General features: G+C 36.7%; 1 pseudogene; it reads right to left on the bottom strand.

The window, feature by feature from the left end:
- Positions 1-5,678: 5,678 nt before the first annotated feature.
- Positions 5,679-5,796, bottom strand: LOC113472365 (annotated as a pseudogene).
- Between the last annotated feature and the right edge of the window lie 216 nt (positions 5,797-6,012).

Here is a 6,012-nt window from a genome sequence, read left to right as displayed (position 1 = left end):
GGAATGCCTGACAAGAGTTACGACTCACTACCCAAGATAAGATGACACCCAAACTTACCTATTCAAGGTTTTTACGTTTCTCCTTATTATAGCTTAACCAAAAAAAGGGAAAAATCGGGGTTTTCGACAGCAAAAAATGTAAAACCAAGGAACAAGAGCGTAAAAAAGAAGCACTAACAAGAATTATCATAATGGCTTAAAATGTAGGGAATGCCTGACAAGAGTTACGACTCACTACCCAAGATAAGATGACACCCAAACTTACCTATTCAAGGTTTTTACGTTTCACCTTATTATAGCTTAACCAAAAAAAGGGAAAAATCGGGTTTTTCGACAGCAAAAAAATGTAAAACCAAGGAACAAGAGCGTAAAAAAGAAGCACTAACAAGAATTATCATAATGGCTTAAAAAAGTTCAACTTGAAATTTCTCAAAAAGCTTCTTTTTCGTGGAAAGTATTTTTTCTTGCTCCCTTTTTTTAAGCTTAATCCATGAAAAGTTGTGTTCAAGTTTTGTGTAGTCAAAAATATCTTTGAAAACATTCCAAAGTTGAAAGAAGAAGCAGTGTAGAACAACTTTTCCTATCTTGTGTTGGGAAAAACGAAGTAGGAGTTGAAGTAATCATATTGAAAGGAATGAAGAAAAAAAAAAACATCTGTCTTTTTTCTTCTTCTCTGCAGTTTCTAACTGTGGAAAATGTTCTGCATAGTTCATGATGGTCTTTCTGCCGAGTATAAGTACTTTCCTATACAGGATTAGGTAGTAAACTTGATATCCTTTGGATGAAGAGAACATCATCACTCAAGTAAATTTTCAATAGAAAAATAGTCATAATTGTGTTGAGCAAGAATGATTGTCACAAATTTCGATTAATACACGTTTCAATTTCGAACGACAAGTCTCCAGATCTCAAGATCACTGCGCTAACCACTCCACTTACACCGCTGAGGTTGGTCCGAAATCCGAATCTTTACCGTTTTACATTGCAAAATTACAATGCTCTTTCCACGTTTGAAGCAACCCAAAATCTAAGGGAAAAAATGACACCTCCAGGATGGTCTTTCTGCCGAGTATAAGTACTTTCCTATACAGGATTAGGTAGTAAACTTGATATCCTTTGGATGAAGAGAACATCATCACTCAAGTAAATTTTCAATAGAAAAATAGTCATAATTGTGTTGAGCAAGAATGATTGTCACAAATTTCGATTAATACACGTTTCAATTTCGAACGACAAGTCTCCAGATCTCAAGATCACTGCGCTAACCACTCCACTTACACCGCTGAGGTTGGTCCGAAATCCGAATCTTTACCGTTTTACATTGCAAAATTACAATGCTCTTTCCACGTTTGAAGCAACCCAAAATCTAAGGGAAAAAAATGACACCTCCAGGAATTGAAAGATTTAAACCCGAATAGATGCATAAGTGGCTATGGCTATACATAAAAGTTGCTGACAGGCTCTGACAATAATGGTAGCTAACTTACTAATTGCTTCAAACCAAAGTTCAGACTGATCTTCAAACTGATCCCCAAAATTTTGAAATTTCCTCGTGGGGGAATTAGTATAAGTACCTTTTTTTTTCTTTTTTCTCCTCTTTTCTGATTTCTTCCTCCTTCTTGTCTTTCTTCCTCTTTCCTTCTTCCTCATAAAAGTTGCTGACAGGCTCTGACAATAATGGTAGCTAACTTACTAATTGCTTCGAACCAAAGTTCAGACTGATCTTCAAACTGATCCCCAAAATTTTGAAATTTCCTCGTGGGGGAATTAGTATACCTTTCTTTCTTTCTCCTCTTTTCTGATTTCTTCCTCCTTCTTGTCTTTCTTCCTCTTTCCTTCTTCCTGTAATCTGAATATGTTGCCTTTGTGTCTGCTGCATGTTACCTGAAAATATTAAACGTGTAACTAAGTAGGTAAGCACCTACCTCTCATAATATTAGATCCGTCAAAACAAACGTTACAAGTAAGTACATATATCAAGAGTAGGTAGGTACTTGTCAGAAATTTCTCTTTCTCCATCTCTCTCTTTCCTTTCTCCATCTTCCTTCCTTTCTTTCTCTTTCACTCTTCCTCTCAGTCTTTCTCTTTCTCTCTCTAGCCGGTAGGTATATCGGACTTGGAAAATTCACCGATTTCTACCAGGAAATAATGATAATAAAATTCCCGGTAAGAGCTTTTTGGTAGGTACTCAACTGCTCATAATCATTTTGTGCATTTTCAAAAAGAAAAGAAAATGGTTGGAAAAGTTTACCCCCATTCTCTGTCCCCCCAACCCACTTTTTTTTAATCGAAAAAAATAAGTTTTTTAATCTTCAATACTTTTTTTAATGATTGGAAAAAATAATAAAATTTAGTGCGAAGAGAGAAAAAAAGCGCTTGTGTTTTGCAAACATCTGGCAAAATTTCCCGACACAATGAAGTGTTTTTCTTCTTTGTCTTCTTCTTCCTTAGAGCATCTGTTTAATCATTAACACTTTCCCTTTTAGGAGAAGAAGAATTAAAGAAACTTTCCTCAGGAAAGAGAAGACCTTGGTCTTTTCCATAAGCAGTAGCAGTTAAAGCGACTAGAGTACAACGAGCGGACCAGTCAGTGTATTAAAACACAGCCTCAAATGTGTTGCTGCTCGTTTATCAAACGAAAAAGGATCGAAAACCGTGGTTGTGGGATTTTTCAAAAAGTCCGTTACAAGTTTGAAAAAATTAACATTGAAAAAACCTCCGATTTTCTTTCAAAACTTTGAGATCGGGTAAACTGCAAATCAGATTAGGTTGGATGTCTTGTCAAGGGTGAAACCAGAAATCATGTTGCCCAGGCCCAGTGCAGGAGCTGTTGATTTCAAATCTAGGGGATTTCGATACAGTGGGTAGCCGGTAGGTATATCGGACTTGGAAAATTCACCGATTTCTACCAGGAAATAATGATAATAAAATTCCCGGTAAGAGCTTTTTCTCCATCTCTCTCTTTCCTTTCTCCATCTTCCTTCCTTTCTTTCTCTTTCACTCTTCCTCTCAGTCTTTCTCTTTCTCTCTCTCTCTCCCTCCTACCTTTTATTTCTCTTTCTCTCTCCCTTTCTGCATTTCTCCCTCTCACCTTTTTTACCTGTCTCCTATCCTTGTGTATTTTTTTTTTAACATTACCTTGTCTTGACCCCCTTCATCACACTCACATTCCTTCGTGTCTTTCTCTCATCATTTTCCTCCTCACTTCCTCAGATTCACTCTCACATATCCGATAGCTTTTCCATCTTTGTTTCGCTCACCCCACCTCTACTAGAAAACTAACGTTGTATAATGGGAGGTATTAAAAATTCTCAATTAGAAACAATAAATCTAGTTGAAACTGGGTTTGAATTTGAACATAATCCTTCAAGGCCTCCTTGAATATAACCCTTCAAGCATAGATACTAATATATAATAATTACATACATGTATCTACTATTTAGATTTACATTATTTATACTAGTTACAATAAAGAGAAGCAGTAAGTTTGAATTTGAACATAATCCTTCAAGGCCTCCTTGAATATAACCCTTCAAGCATAGATACTAATATATAATAATTACATACATGTATACATTACATACATGTATTACATTACATACATGTATAATAATTACATACATGTATTACATACATGTATCTACTATTTAGATTTACATTATTTATACTAGTTACAATAAAGACAAGCAGTATTTTTTTCCCATAGGTAGGTACCTACTTTCCAGATTACTGTTTACTCTCAATTTGCAATGCAAGAGAACACATTGTAAGTAAATATAACGAGACGTAAGTAAATATCGGTAACAAGAGTGTACACAAACAGTATGTAAACCTATCTACATATGTTACACCCACGTGTGACTGACACACATCTCATATTTCATACCTAAATCCTAATGTAACATGTTACTTGTTACCTATGTGTTGTACGTACATAAATCACAAACGTCTTGTGCCGAGGCAGACAAGGAGGTACAATGATGGATCCAAATTTCTTGAAGCTCAATCCTACCTTTTTGAATACACACAATATGTATGTAAGTATGTACATATATAATAGGTAGAATAGGAACACGGAAAAAATTTATTTTAATTTCAATCTAGGGTTTACGTAAGATGTTACCTCTACAGGTGACAAATAAAAACGATCTACATATGTTACACCCACGTGTGACTGACACACATCTCATATTTCATACCTAAATCCTAATGTAACAACAGTATGTAAACCTATCTACATATGTTACACCCACGTGTGACTGACACACATCTCATATTTCATACCTAAATCCTAATGTAACATGTACCTATGTGTTGTACGTACATAAATCACAAACGTCTTGTGCCGAGGCAGACAAGGAGGTACAATGATGGATCCAAATTTCTTGAAGCTCAATCTTACCTTTTTGAATACACACAATATGTAAGTAAGTATGTACATATATAACGGTGGGTACATAATACCTACTTATGTATGTGTACGTCAGGTAGTACCTTTCAAACGAAATGTGGACTTTATTAAATACTTCACATGTGTAAGTAGCTAACGTATCTCTCCCTCTCTCAAAAGAGAAAAAGAGAGAAGGAGAAGTTTAACACAGATAAAACATAGAGATCAAAAGAGACAGAAGGAGGCAGAGAAGCAGGGACGTGAAGGTAAAGAGTAAATGATAATATTAGAAAGATATTTCTGACCGAAAGCCCTAAATATTTCTCTTTGCACAAATTCTAAATGGAGAGACAGGGAGGGGGGAGAGCCATTATAGCGAATATGGTAATTACTAGGAGGGAGAGGGAGCGAGGAACATGGCTTATGTATGCTTTTGCGGCCCGCCAACTCTCTACCTTGGTCTCTTGCGGCCCTCGGGTGCCCTAAGGTTGGACAACCCTGCCCTAAATATTTCTCTTTGCACAAATTCTAAATGGAGAGACAGGGAGGGGGGGAGCCATTATAGCGAATATGGTAATTACTAAGAGGAAGAGGGAGCGAGGAACATGGCTTATTATGTATGCAAATCTTGTTAATACTCTCTCCCTAAGCCAGTCCCTCCCCTTCTCCCCGATAATCTCAATGTATGTGAACGTATTTTAGATTTAGGAGGGAATCCCCACACGCTGTGTTTTTAGGGAAATAAAAGTGAACCGCTTTATTTTCATCCTCATTTTTATTCGAGCATTTTTTTCCCCATGAATTACAGCTTAACAATGGTTTACTCCCCTCGTTCCGAACGCTTTCAAGTTGTCATAAAGAATATGTATTTAGGTACGTTATGAAAATAATGGCGCTTGAACTTTTTTTTTTCTGCAAGTAGGTAGTCCCTAGTGTCCTAGGTTATCTGGTGCAGACTCAGAACTAAAGAGATAAGCAGTAGGTTGCACGAAGTACCTACGCAGTTCATTCAAAACCTTAGGTCTATAGTGTCTATACCTACCCAATTTTTGTGGCCCAAAACTCGAGTTTTCGTAAAATCGTTCATTTTTCAAATATGTAGGTATACCTGGGCCGCATTTGGACGACAATAACCTTGCCCAAACCGTTAGGTAGAACTCATAGTATGTGTTTACTGTTTTTGCAGTAGGTAGTAGTAGTATATACAAAGGAATCGACCATTTATTAATAATTTTTACCCATTTGCAACTGCTCCATTTAACCTCACCCAGCCTGAGTAAAGCCGGGAACCCAGCAGCACGCGGATTCCCCAGATGGTCACCATCCAGGTACTAACCACGCGCAACGTTGCTTAACTTCAGTGATCCGTGGGGAACTGGTACATTCAATGTGCTATCGCCGCTGGTTTTGCAGTAGATACTTAACTTAACTACTTAGCTACAATTGGAACGAAAACTCTGGATTTATAGAAATATCTACATAAGTAGCAAATACCTGATGTTAAAAACATGAACGAATTTTCAAGAGCTCTTGATGTAACATTGAGTATTAACATTCTAAATATTGTGAAGAGGACCCTCCTGTTTCACATGAAAACATTTAATCAAAATATCTGCTCCCTA

The sequence above is a fragment of the Diaphorina citri genome, unplaced genomic scaffold (genome assembly GCF_000475195.1).
Source record: "Diaphorina citri unplaced genomic scaffold, Diaci psyllid genome assembly version 1.1 scaffold5161, whole genome shotgun sequence".
Classification (NCBI taxonomy): Eukaryota; Metazoa; Arthropoda; class Insecta; order Hemiptera; family Psyllidae; genus Diaphorina; species Diaphorina citri.
The sequence above is the reverse complement of the archived record's forward strand: the minus strand, read 5'-3'. Positions and strand labels throughout refer to the sequence as shown.